This window comes from Triticum urartu, chromosome 5 (genome assembly GCF_003073215.2).
Source record: "Triticum urartu cultivar G1812 chromosome 5, Tu2.1, whole genome shotgun sequence".
Lineage (NCBI taxonomy): Eukaryota > Viridiplantae > Streptophyta > Magnoliopsida > Poales > Poaceae > Triticum > Triticum urartu.
Window position 1 is genome coordinate 212,092,668 of NC_053026.1, and position 14,778 is coordinate 212,107,445.

Genomic DNA, 14,778 nt, shown 5'->3' on the forward strand with positions numbered 1-14,778 from the left:
GCGTTTGGCATTGAGATAACAGTGTGGACTGTAATATTTGCTTTTGAATTCCTTGAAATTTACGCTTTTCCTTCCTACTTGCTTATGTTCTACGCCGACAGAGCCTGGCCCCGCGCATACCTCAGCCGCCGTTAGCCCCGACCGGAAACCAGGATGGGACCAAGGAGTGAGGGGCTACATGACAAGTTAGGCTCCTGAGTCGCGATGCTCAGGAGTCCCCCTTGGCGCACGAACAGCAAGTAGGGAGGTGCGATGTGGGTGGATCTACCGTTCTACGTCTGCAGAGCCCGGCCGCGCGCATACCTCAACCGCCGTTAGCCTTTCGAAACTAAGGAGTCCCCCTTGACGCTCAAACGGCCTTCGTACCTTGGCTCCGCTCGGGGAGAGACGCGCGACGAACCAGGCCCAGGGGGCCTGGCTGGGTGGCGTGCGTCTGGGCATGACCTAGGCGCAGCCCCCGTGCCCAGCCCCCTCGCGTGGCACTCCTGAGGGGAGGCGTTACGATGAGGCTAGACACTGAGCTCTGGGCTCCCTGAGGTTGATGCGGCCCAGGGGCCGCCCTTAGTTGTTTATCACCAGTGCGGAGCATAGCGCTTCCGTATGTGTACGGGCATAGCCGCTCCTCGGTAGTGTCGTCAGCCAGCGCGGAGCATGGTGCTTCCACTGGTACGTGGGAGGGGGCTCCCCTCCGGGAGGAGCCCCCGGGGCGTGTACAACCCCGCCCTGACACGTGGCTGGCACGGTAGGGCCTGGCGAGGTGTATCTGGGCACCCGTGAGCCAGCGCGGGACTCACGGGGCCCTACCTCTAGGCGGGTTGCGCCTGGCACTGGGCCTTATCTTGTGATGTGTCCCTGCAAATTTGGTTAGATGCCGGCACTCTACGTCCTCGGGTCCCGGCCCTCGAGCTGGTCTCAGCCGTCGCTGGTATGCCAGGTCGCGATGCCGTGGACAAGGCCAGAGGGTGAGGGCTGGAGAGCCAGTAAGAGCCCTGAGTCGCGATGCTCAGGTACCCCCCCCTTTAACGTGCAAGTGGTCGGCATGGAGAAGAAGAGGTGCCATGGACAGGCATCAAATAATCAAGCAAGGTGGGTCGAACGCATAGCCGGAAATAAACGCAAAAGGGATACATGCCGCTGGGTCTGTCCCGAGCGACTTGGGGATGATGCAGCCCGTGGGGCGCCCCCAACAAGGTAAGCTAACAACATGAAATAAAAGGGATACATGCTGCAGGGACGGACCCACGCGGCCTGGGAATAATGCAGCCCTGGGGGGGCGCTCCCAGCTGGAAATGAAACTTGAAAGATGTCACCTGATGATGTTGAGGACGAAGGAGTGTTGGTGTAGCTGATTCGGTGGGCTGCGGAAGCCGATCCTCACGAGCCCCCAGGCCCAGGGGCCTCGGGAGGCTCCGGAGGCGCTGGTGGCTCCTCGCGGACCATCTCCATCTCCGCCAGGGCTGCGGAACGCCTGGCCTCTTGAGCGTCCATGATGCCCCTCATGAGGCACTGGTACGTGGCAGCCGCATTTGGCAAGCCGTAAGGCATGCGAACGTAGCTGTGGGGTGGACCTTCGCAGCACCCCACTCGCGAGGGCCAGAGGCGCTCCAGAGAGGTGACTCGATTGAGCCCTGGTATGTCGATGCAGACGCGCAGCCCACCATACTCGCCTGGATGGGGAGCCACAGCTGGTAGGCGGCGGCCGCCTCTCATGACTCTTGACTCATGTAGCTCCTGAATGGCCTTGCTGACGAACTCCTGAGGGTCTGGCCCTCCTTGCCTTAATCCTTCTTGAGGGAAACATGCTTCGAAACACGCCTCCATGTGGTGCCCAAGCACCTCCCTCGTGACCTTAGCCAGGTCGGTGGCCCTCCAGGGGAGAGCCCCCGAGCCCTGCCTCAGGAGGGTGCCGGGCGCGCTTTCCTATGCGATGGAAGGAGGTTCCCCCTGGGTAGGCGCGGGCCCTGGGGGGCCTGCCTCCTGAGGGGCTGGGCCGGACGATGTCTTCTTCTTCTTGGGGGCGGTCTCGGGAAGCCTCCTACTTCCGCAATCCGGGTCTTCCAGTGATGCGGCCTGAACGGCTTGTTCCAGTGAACACACTGCGTCCTTCTCTTCACAGGGCACCGTGATGACTCCGCCACTTCCTGGCATCTTGAGGACGTTGTAGCCGTGGTGAGTTACGGTCATGAACTCGGCCAGCGCTGGGTACCCAAGGATGGCGTTGTACGGCAGGTGAATGTGGGCGATGTCGAAGTCGATGAGCTCGGTGCGGTAGTTGTCGCGTGCCCCGAAGGTGACAGGGAGGCGGACCTGCCCAATCGGGACCGTGGAGCCGTGGGTGACTCCGGAGAAAGGCTTGGTTGGCTGAAGCTGGGTGTAGAGCACTTGGAGATTGTTGAATGTGTCCACGGACAGGACGTTGAGCCCTGCCCCGCCATCGATGAGGGTCCTGGTGACCACCATGTTGCTAATGATTGGGGAACAAAGCATCGGGAGGACTCCGGCTGTGGCCGCACACTTGAGCTGATCTGCTGAGCTGAACGTGATGGCGCACGCCGACCACCTGAGAGGGCGCGTGGCTTCGAGCTTGGGGAGGACTGCATTCACTTCGCGGGCGAACTACTTGAAGATGCGTTGAGAGGCTGGGGCTTGAGCCCCGCCCAGGATGCAGGCGATCGCGCGCGGCTCCTGGAAGCCCCCAGCCCCCTCGTCTTGATGGCGGTCCTCGTTTCTCCTTAGCTGCGGCGGCAGCGGAGGGAGGCCTGCATTGCCTTGCGGGCGATCCTCGTGAGGCTGATCCCTCCAGTCTCCCTCGTGAGGCGGGTCTTGCCAACGATCCTCCCGAGGTTGATCGCGCCACCCTTGGCGCGGGCAGCGGTCTTCCCAGCATCCTGCGTTCCTTACTCCTCCTTGACCGTAGCCCCAGTCACCGTGGTCGGGGCGACGGCCGATCCTTCCTTCTCGCACGGCTCGGAGCTCTTGACATTCGTTGGTGTTGTGGGTGTGGAGGTCGTGGTACACACAGTATCGACTGCCCTTGGGAGGTTCAGACTGATCTCTGCCCCGCTTGGTGTCTGGTTCTGCCGCGAGCATGGCAGCCCCCTTGCGCTTCACATCCTTGGCCTTGGGCTTCTTCTCTTCTGGGTCTGCGGCAGGCAGCTCGAGGAGGGAGAGACGCCCTTCCTCAGCCCTGGCGCACTTGGTTGCCAAGTTGAACAACTCCAAGGAAGTGCACAGGTCTTCATGCATCGCCAGCTCCTCCTTCATCGTGACATCGCGCACGCTGTTGGAGAAGGCTGAGATGATGGCCTCCTCGGTCACCTTGGGAATCTTGAGGCGTGCGTTGTTGAAGCGCTGGATGTACTTCTGCATGGTCTCTCCGGGTTGTTGCTTGATGCGGCGCATGTCGCTCACGGCGGGTGGCCGGTCGCGAGTACCTTGGAAGTTGGCGATGAAGCGGGTGCGCATCTCGTCCCAGGAGGAGATTGTGCCTGGAGCCAGGTTCAAGAGCCAGGTGCGGGCCCCGTCCTTGAGCGCCATGGGAAACCAGTTCGCCATGACCTTCTCATCTCCGTTGGCAGCTTCGATGCCCAGCTCATAGAGCTGGAGGAACTCCGTAGGGTGGGCCGTGCCGTCGTAACGAGGAGGCAGGTCTGGCTTGAACTTGCCGGGCCACGCGACGCTGCGTAGCTCGATGGTGAAGGCGCGGCAGCCTGCTGTGGCCACGGGAGGCCTTGGGTGACGGAGAGCTTGGTCTTGCATGTCCCCACGCGCTGCAGCTGGGAGCAGCGCGGGGTCTTGACATGCGGGAGCAGGAGCATGGTCGCGACGTGCTGGAGCAGGGAGCGCCCGGGCAGCTTCTTGCGGGTGAGGGACTTCTTGGCAGCTCTGCTCTTGCCGCGCTGGCACCTGACGGAGTGGGTTCCGCCCAGGGGCCACGCGCCTTGGAGCCATGGCGCCTTCTTGGGGAGGAGGCGGTCGGGGCGCCGCCGGAGCTTCGTCGTCCGCGCGGGGCGGGGTGCGGTGCAGCGGAACGGACGGCGCAGGAGAGCCCCCTGCGGCACGGACGAGCTCGGCGACGCGGTCGAACCATTCTTCGTAGACGTCCTCGATGGAACGGTAGCGCAGGAGCTCGTTTGCCGTAATGAGCGCAGCTCGAGCCTCCATGGGCGCGCGGAGCGCGCGGGACGAAGAACCAGCTGGGGTGAGCGAGGGAGTAGCGGTGCGGCCGTCTTGCCGCACGGACAGATGCTGAGACGACGCTTGCTGCTCGTCCCCCGCCGGGCCGGTGGCGGCGTTGACGGCAGGTGACGGGGAACGGCAAGGACGCCCGCCGACAGGAGCCGTCTGGGCGACGCGGGAAGCGAGAGCGGCCCGGCGCTCGGCGCGGGCCCGACGAGCGTCAGACGTGGACGCGATGGTCGGAGGAGAACGGGGTGGTGGAAGACGAATTCCGGCGAACCCATACCTGGCGCGCCAAAAGTCGGATTTTGGGTTCCGGCAGACCCTTGAGGTTCGAACACTGGGGTGCGCGCGGAGATTTCGCCTTCTACCTACCTGCACCCCTCCGCCTCGCTAAGATCTAAGCTATGGAAAGAACAGCACAAGAGACACAGGGTTTATACTGGTCCGGGCCACCGTTGTGGTGTAATACCCTACTCCAGTGTGTGGTGTGGTGGATTGCCTCTTGGGCTAATGATGATGAGCAATACAAGGAAGAACAGCCTCGCGAGGGTCTGTTCCTGGCTGGGGCGACGAACTTCTAGGAGGAGTTCAGTCACTCTTCACTCTCTCTCTCTCTCTTCTCTGATTTTCCCCTTGATTTTCCCCCTTGATTTTCCCCCTTGCTACCCTGGGGGTGGCTAGTCCTATTTATAGGCAAAGGCCCTGGGCCTCTTCCCCAAATATTGAGTGGGAAGGGCGCCAACAATTGGCCATTTTGAAGGGGAACATTTGGTACACTTATCCTGACTAAAGTTGGTCCTCGCCTGCCAAAGGCTCTGGTGGTGACGCTGGCTTGGGCTCCACAATGACTTCCTCCCTGCCATTGGACTGGTCTTGGTCTCGTTGCACCGAAACAGGTGCCTTTGCTTGATGCTCTCGCCTGCGCTTGCTCCCTTTGCACCAAAGAGGAAAGGAAGACACTGCGCGGGCTGGCGCCCGCCTGGCGCCCTTGGTCGTCATGGCTTGCGTCACGGGCACCTTGTGAGGTACCCCGCCTTGATATCTCCGCCTCCTCGTGAGTCAGCCCGATGAGGCCCTGCCTGAGGAAGCTCCGTGTCGTCCGCCCCGCGAGGCTTGGCCCCTCGCGAGGGTCTTGGGTCTATGATGATGAAGACGGGTCATGCTGGGCCCCCTTTGAGCCATGCCGCAGGCCGCAGGCAGGCAAGTCTGGGGACCCCCATTCCCAGAACGCCGACAAAGGTAACCTAAAGCTTTCATAGACATCAACTTGTGTGCGCATCACTCTATGTCTATGGATATCCTTGTTTGTTCCTTGTGGGACTAACCCGTGTAGGTATTGAAAGTGCAATTCACTCCAAAGGATAGCTCCAAATGATCTACATCAACTTAGAGCATCCACATCTTCAACATCTACATGAAGTCATCATCGACAAAACCCAAGGTTAGTTCATCCCTCTTAGGGAGGATCTCACATCTAGGGGGAGCTTTACTCTAACAATTGAGTTAAAGCAACTCTAATGGTGTGAACACAACAACACTTTATGTAAAAGTGGTAACCCCACTTGTGCTTAAACGATGAGTATGACCTATGATCAAATGTTCTCATTTGACTCCCAAGTCAATATACTCCTATATAGATGACCTAGTCATCGCCAATTTCTTGATAGATGCTAGAATTGTTTGTGCATGCTTTGCCACATATTTCATTTGTCATTTTATTGTGTGAGCATGTTGGTTGCATAATTTACTCATTCGAGGACATCCACTTGTTGTTTTGATTGTTTCGTTTCCTTTTCTTTTTGGCCAAGTGGATGAACAAGAATCCCTAAGAACCTTCTCTAGCTATCTATGCTTTTCTTGTCTCAAACTCTATTCATGCTGCATCACAAAATTTGATCAAGTCAGATTCGAACCACTCTGTGTGAGGAGCACTCAGAGTCCCCGATTCGTCATAGACTTAAACTTCCAAAACTTCTTTGTGCGTTTCGGTCTGACCGATTCACCCATTTCGGTCATACCGAGATCACTAAGTCGATCTAGGTTTTCAATCTCGGTGCAACCGATTTGAAATTTTCGGTCACACCGAGTTTCAATAACTGCTTGCAGTTATGAATCTCGGTGCCGCCGAGTTGTTCCACTCGGTCACACCGACAGGGTCGGGCTATATATATCCACAGGTCAAATTTTTGAAAACTTTCCGAACCTCCTCGACCCGCGCTTAGCCTGCTCTGCCTCTCTGGGTCTCCGGGTCGTCTTCCTCGTCGCCAGCCGCCTCCTGCCGCTGGTCTCTGCCGCCATCAACGGGAATCAACCCCGCCGTTGCCGCCGTAGCGAGTTCATCACCGAATTAGGGTATGAACTCGATCACTGTGCTGTTCCATCTCCGATTCCCTAGCACATTGCTTTTCCATGTATCTTGCCACGATTGAAATCATTCTATCCATCGAAGACACTCCGTAGTTTAGTCATGAATTGAGAATTTAGGGTTAGGTTTCCGCCGAAACCATCTCGGACCCATCGAGTTGTGGAACTCGGTACCACCGATTTGGCTCAGGCCATTGCACATGTGATTCTCGGTCTGGCCAAGAATTGCAAATCGGTGTGACCGAGTTCAGGACTTTGTGAAACCCTAGCAGTCTCGGTGCCACCGAACTATGACTCGGTCTGACCGAGTTCACTAGTTTAGGTTCCAAAAGCTGCTTCGGTATCACCGAGTTTACAAATCAGTTGATCCGAAATGCTTTCTGTGGAAAACTAAAACTAAGTTTTTGACTCATTCTTTCGCAAAAACCTCTGCATTTTGTGATGCTCATCCACTCTACCTCATCTATAATCTATTCACAGGGTCAGCTGTCAGTGTTTGCACTATGTCTGATCAAAGTGACAATTAGAACAAGTCAGAGGAGCAGGTTCACTTGAGTGAGGGCACTAGTCCCTCTAGCAGCTCTAATGAGGGCAGCAGGAGCACACCAAGCAATCTGCCAAAAGCTGCCACCAGGGCCAGCAAGAAAAGAACTTTAGAGTCAGAGGATGAGGACTATGTGGCTGAGGAAGAAGAAACCACCTCAAAGAGAAAAGTCTTGAAGAAGGAATATGGCATAGCTGCTGCCACCCAGCCAGGCATGAAGCAAAAGGTTCCTGCCAAGAGAGCTCCAATGTCTAAGGCCAGAGCATCTACTCAAGAGACTTTCGGATCTGCACCCAAAGAGCAGGTTGTGGCAGAGACGAAGAGGAAAGAGAGGGTAAAAAAGACCACTGCTAGAGTGCTTGGAAGATCTTCAATCATGAGAGATTCTGAAGAGGAAGAGGAAGAAGATGCTACACCAGCACCCAAAGCTCAGAAGCTTATGGGTGATGCCATCAGGGCAGGGGCTGTTCCATCTAAGCCTAAGACTGCTCCTAAGGCTGCTGCTCCAGCTCCAAAGCCAAAACCAAAGAGGAGCACCAGGAACATCCCTGCTGAGGAGAAGAACAAGGCCCCAGTGCCTGAAGCTGAAATGGAAGAAGAAGATGATGAGTCACATGTCTTGAGGAAGCTGAAGCCAAAAATCCCAGATCACAATGATGCTCATCCAGTTGCTGAGAACATGAAGATCGGGAAGGACTCAGGTTTGAGGCTATGGAGAGAGTCTGATCCATATGCCACCAAGAGAAGGACTGCTCTGGACTACATGTTCCATACAAAGGAACGGCAGGACTTCTATGAGACAGTGTTGCTTGACAAGAAGCCCATAGTGTGTGACATGAGATGGGTCGACTGGGACTACATCAAGGAGAATGATAAACACTATCCAGGTGTATATGACAGTTTCAAGGCTTGTGGAGTTGATAAGTTTGTGGCTCAGAAGCTCACAAAGTGGAATGATGAGCTCATCATGCAATTCTACTCCACAGCTCACTTCTACCCAGATGGAAGGATTGTCTGGATGTCTGAAGGTACGAGGTACCAGTCAACAGTTGCAGAATGGGCAAAATTGATCAATGCTCCAAAAGAGAGTGAAGATGACTTGGATGTCTATGCCAACAAGAAGAAGGATCACAACACCATGGCACACATGTACAAGGAGATCCCAGATGCTGCTCTTGAGACACACAAGTTTGGATCTGTACATTACCTTTTGTCAAGCTTGCCAACTATCAACTGGATCCTCAGGCACACTCTCTTGCCAAAGTCGGGCGATCACAAGATGATCAGAGTTCACTCCATCAACTTGCTGCACATTTTTGATGTTCCACAAAAGTTCAAGGTCATGAGTCTTATAGTTGAAACTATAAAGAGGACAACTGCTGATCAGAAGAGGAGTTGTGGGTATGCCCCACAGATCCAGGAGCTGATCAATTCCAAGATGGGCACTGACACATATCTGTTGGACAAGGAGCACCTGCCCATCCACCTAGACTTTGAGGACAACACTGTAGTGATGGATGAAGATGAACCATCTTCTGTGCACGCACAAGCCAAAAAGGAGAAGGCAAAGGCTGAAAAGGCTGCAAGGATGCCAACTACTGAAGAAGCATCTCAGTATCTTCTGAAGAGCAAGCAAGATCAGCTTGTCTACCTGATTGCATCCACTCTGAGGATTGAGAAGGGACTGGCCACCCGGACTCAAAACTAGGAGAGCTTGGAAAGGATCGTCGAGCAGAAGTTCTATGACTTGGATGTGAAGGTCACTAAGATCCAGTCTGTTGTGGAGCAACTTCAGGATGATATGTAGGAGAGGAAGGGAAAGACAACCACTAATGCATTTGCCAGAGTGCCTAGAGCTCAGAGGTCAGCTGCAGTGCCAGTTCCAGACACCAGAGCCACTTCATCTGCACCAACTACAGCTTCAGTGCCACCAGCTCCAGCACCTACTCCATCAGCTCCATCTACTTCAACTGAAGCTTCCGTTCTTGGAGTTATCCGGACACCACCACCTGAAGACCAAGCCTGAGAGACGATTTAGTGCTATGCATTTTCTAGGAACTTTTTGGTAACTTGTTGCCAAAGGGGGAGACAAATGTATAGATCATAGGCTTCGAGAGAGAGTGTTGCTTTTTATTCTCTCTTGCTTTGGTGGTTGAACTTTATTCGCTTGTTTGAGATACTTTTTGTCTGTGTGATACTTGGATGATCATGTGTTTGATCATATGCTACATTAATGCTTGTTGGATGACATTATCATTTTATCCCTATATGATCATTCACTTTGCTTGGTGATGAGTGCATGTATTTAATTATTATCATTTTGAGCGCTCCACCAAGATGTATGTGACATGGAAGAGTAACCCATGAGCCTAACTCTCTATGCATTTGCAGTCCAAAGCAAATCATAAACTATGCACAAATTTAGGGGGAGCTCTTGCTTTTCACACACTTCTCAAAGCAACAATGTTTTTCACTCTTATTATCATTTGTCGAAGCTTTGATCTATATGTTGTCATCAATTACCAAAAAGGGGAGATTGAAAGTGCAACTATCCTAGGTGGTTTTGGTAATTCCTAACAACATATAGCTCATTGAGCTAACACTATTCCAAGATTAATATTTCAGGAAAAGCTCAATGAATGGCATGGCATGGATGAGGAAAGTGGACCCCTCAAAATATTAAGGACAAAAAGATTGGCTCAAGCTCAAAGCTCAAGACTCTACATTTTATATTTTAGTGATCCAAGATCACATTGAGTCTAGGAAAAGCCAATACTATCAAGGAGGGATGAGGTGTTGCTTAATGGCTTGCTTGCTTCATAGTGCTTAGTGATATGCTCCAAAACCCTCAACTACCTTCCCACATCCACATATGACCTAAACCCAAAGTCAAACTCAGCCCCACCGATTCTTTCTATCTGGCGCCACCGAGTTCAGATGTCATAGCCACTGCCGCAAACCCTAGGCAAATCGGTCTCACCGATAGGGATCTCGGTCACACCGAGATGGGATTGTAATCTCTCTGTTTTCCTTCGTAACGTTTTGGTCCTACCGAGATGAGCGATCGGTCCCACCGAGATTGCAATGTAAACTCTCTGTTTTCCCTTCGTAACGTTTCGGTCTCACTGAAATGAGTGATCGGTCCCACCGAGTTTACCTGACCAACTCTCTGGTTAGCTTATTACCAAAATCGTTCCCACCGAGTTTTTGTAATCGGTCACACCGAGATTACGTTATGCCCTAACCCTAACCATATCATTCCTACCGAGTTGCATCTCAGTCCCACCGAAAATCCTAACGGTCACTAGGTTTGCTAAATCGGTCCGACCGAGTTTCTCACTTCGGTCTCACAGAGATTGGTAAATTGTTTGTAACGGTTAGTTTTTGTGTGGAGGCTATATATACCCCTCCACCCACTCTTCATTCGTGGAGAGAGCCATCAGAACATACCTACAATTCCAATACACATTTTCTGAGAGAGAACCACCTACTCATGTGTTGAGGCCAAGATATTCCATTCCTACCATATGAATCTTGATCTCTAGCCTTCCCCAAGTTACTTTCCACTCAAATCTTCTTTCCACCAAATCCATATCTTGTGAGAGAGAGTTGAGTGTTGGGGAGACTATCATTTGAAGCACAAGAGCAAGGAGTTCATCATCAACACACCATTTGTTACTTCTTGGAGAGTGGTGTCTCCTAGATTGGCTAGGTGTCACTTGGGAGCCTCCGACAAGATTGTGGAGTTGAACCAAGGAGTTTGTAAGGGCAAGGAGATCGCCTACATCGTGAAGATCTACTGCTAGTGAGGCAAGTCCTTCGTGGGCGATGGCCATGATGGGATAGACAAGGTTGCTTCTTCGCGGACCCTTCGTGGGTGGAGCCCTCCGTGGACTCGCGCAACCGTTACCCTCCGTGGGTTGAAGTCTCCATCAACGTGGATGTACAATAGCACCACCTATCGGAACCACGACAAAAACATCTGTGTCTCCAATTGCGTTTGAATTCTCCAAACCCTTCCCTTTACATTCTTGCAAGTTGCATGCTTTACTTTCCGCTGCTCATAGACTCTTTGCATGCTTGCTTGAATTGTGTTAAGATTGCTTGACTTGTGCTAAGATAGCTAAAATCTTCCAAAGACTAAAATTGGGAAAATGATAGGTTTTTAATTGGTCAAGTAGTCTAATCACCCCCCTCTAGACATACTTTCGATCCTACACCAACCCTAACTAGGAGGAGGGGGAGTAGTATATATAGTCTAAGCCACGAAGGGGTAAGTGGGAAAGAGGGATACATAGGCCTTTGGCCCGACTCTGCGCGCATGCAGGCGCCGGATGTCTGGGATGGGGGCTGGATGTCCGGCTATTCGCGAGACGCCAGATGTCCGGGGCACTGGCTGAATGTCCGGCCTGGCGGTGGCCAAATCTGTTCTTCTCTGGATAGGCGTTGCCGGATTTTCGGGGTTGGTCGCCGGATGTCCGGGCGTTGCTGAGGCGCCGGATGTCCGACCGCTGAAGCTCTTGGCCTTCTGTTGGTGCAGATCCTGGGTGGCTGCACAGGCGTTGAATGTCCGGCCCTTGGCCCAGATGTCCGGCCGCTGTAGCTTCAGCAGCTCCGTCTTCTTCCGTCGTCGTTTCCATGCTTCCCTCGCGGATGGTGTAGTTGTTCCTTGGCGCTTGCAATCCTCCTTGTCGTCCATAGTGTTCCGACAATACCTATGCATGCACACGAGAGGGGTGTCAAGTAGTATACCATCCTCGAAGGGCTCAAGTTAGCATGTGTAAAGGAGATGATTCACCTTTGGGTATGCCAAGTAGATGTCGCACGTGTCACTCACCAAACGGACTCTTGACATGGTGATGTCCATAGGATGCTCCGCATCATCTCCCCTCCCTTGGATCAAAAACCGAATCACCATGGGAAAGAGACGGCTTCGCCGTGTAGAAGTGGACGTTCACCAAGTACTTGTCATCTTGAAGCTCGAAATGGGCACTCTCCAATGTCGCACCATCTTGGGATTCCTTCAAAAGGAGTAAGGACAACAAACACTTGGAAAAACAAATGTGGTTAGCGTTAGTGCAAAACCAAGCATCCAAGAGGTTATTCACCAAACAAGTGTCGTCATCATGCAAAGCATATGGTGTGACAAAGGATTGTGACATGGCATGTAAGCAAATCAATCGAGTACAAGCAAAGAAATCATGGGGACAAGCATGTAAATGTGAGGTAGTCATGCAAATATGTGTGTCAAGAGAATAAGCATTTACCTCAAGATCATAGCAAGCATTCACAAATTTCTCAATGAAAGGTCTATGGTAGGCATATGAATCATTCACAACACCAAAGAAGATGAATGTCTAAACACATGGATCAAGTGCAAGACAATCCAAGCAATACGTGCATAGGGTGTAGTGAAGATAGTGTGGCAGTCAACACAATAAAAAGAGCAATTGTTCATCATGTGTGAGGCAATCAAGGCAAGCATGTAGCAATCAATGGGACATGGCATATGTGAAGTGATGACATTGTTGCAACCAAACATATGAGAGGAGCAAGTAATCCAAGAATTGGATGCAACACACAGGAATATATATCATGATGCATGGAATGGTGAAAATGACAAGTCAAAGCAAGATCTCTAACAAGTGTGCAATCAAGTGGTCCAAGATGAATAATAAGCCTCATGGTGCAAGCAACACAAGTAGTATGATCTGCAATATCCATGCTCATGGTTTGGGGGTTCTCCAAAGAGAAGGATATCACCTTGAAAGCATGTCCTTGTGCGTCCTTCATAATGCCGAAGTACAAGCAAGTGCGATGTAGATTCGTCGTGGTAGGAGGTGGTTCGCTCTCAAGAGCTCGAATGGTCAACTCACGTGACGTGGAAGTTGACATGAGGTCCAAGTTTCCTACACATGCACAAAACAAGGCAAAGAACGTATGCACATGGTAGATAAACACATCATCCATCATGATGGTTCTCTTCTCTTGCACATAACCATTAGAAGCACAAGTGCATGAATAATATGATGCAACAATGGCTATATTCATGGCACTAGGTATATGATGCAAAGAGGTAAGACAAGCATGCTTCACAAGGAATATGTCAAAATCTCCAAACATATGCGAGAATGCTATGGAGGCAATCTCATTAGCAAGACTAAAATCATTGGTGCACTCAATACATGGGAAATCATCTAGCATGATAGAGGCAACACATGGAGATATATGACAAGAAGCAATAACAATCATGTGCAAAGCATGTAGATGGTAATCATCAACCGCATGAAGGGAGCAAGTATGAATCATCGGTGATGCAACAAGGCAAGCAATCATAATAATCAAGTCGTGCAAGCTAGTAGTGCAAAGATGCAACAACCTAGAGGAAATCATGGCAATCATGTCATGTGAGAAAATAATAGGCATAAGCAATGCACATGACATCTCGCAAGCATGAACACAAAGCAAGATCATAATATCATCATAGGCATGGGGCTCAAAGCAATCATCGCAATATCAAGCAATATATCCACCAAGCTTGCAAATACACATACAAGTACTAGAATCAATCATCATGTGTAATGCAAAGCATGGGTCACGAATGCATGGCAAAGGAAAAGTAATGAGCATATCATGCAAAGTGAACATGGCAAGATGGGCATATAATATTTAATGGACAATAACCCATAGCCAAGTGAGGGTTATGTAGAAGAAATGCGCGAAGTCTTTGCGCGAAGAGAGCGGTTGGAAAGACAATCCATGGGATCCCAAGTCATCGTTGCTCTCTAGAGCTTGTTTTATCAACTCTTGGGATTGCGAGGTTGACAAGTATTCATGGGTACCTACACAAAAGAAACACAAACCAAAGAAATTGTGTGTGTGGTAAATGTACACATCATCCATCATGATGTGTATGTGCACGTGTGAGTTAGCACAAGGTAAGAATTGCTCAAAGAAATTTGATGCATGGTATAAGAACATGTCATCCATCATGAAAGAATAGTTGTTATGTATAACACAATGGGGACGCAAATTGAGAATACATGTATAGCAAGTCTGTGGCACATCAATAGCATTTTTATTCATGGGAAGCATATTGTGCACACAAGTATTGGGATCATGCAATGAATGGGATGAATCAAAATCTCCTAAAATGTATGAGGAAACTATGGGGGTCTCCTCATGAGCAATATTGGAAACATCATATGGAGAAAATGGACAACATCCAAAACAATGCATATCCGAAGCTAGGTGGTCATGGCATGGCATATGCGATAAAGGATGCAAAGGGAGCATATCAATACCATCACAAGAAAAACAAATGCCAATAACCATGGGCTTGTCATCTATGCCATAAGTGAAAATTGGGTTAATCTTAATGGCATATGCATCGTCACTATGAAGAGAATGCAAATATGACATGTGGTCGATCTCATGCATAGCATATGACAAGTCAAGCGAATTGTCAAACATGAGGTGACCTAGAGAATTGTCACAAGAAATCCTATGTAACATGGCATCACAACTAAGAGAATCCACATGGCAATCATCATACTCATCATAAATGGGTAAATCATCGCATGGGGAAATCATACTAGCATGAAGCATGTCAATAGGGGGATCAACATCATGAAAGCAATCAATGTCAAGAATGTCCACTAGTGGGACTAGAGCATCACCGTCACCTA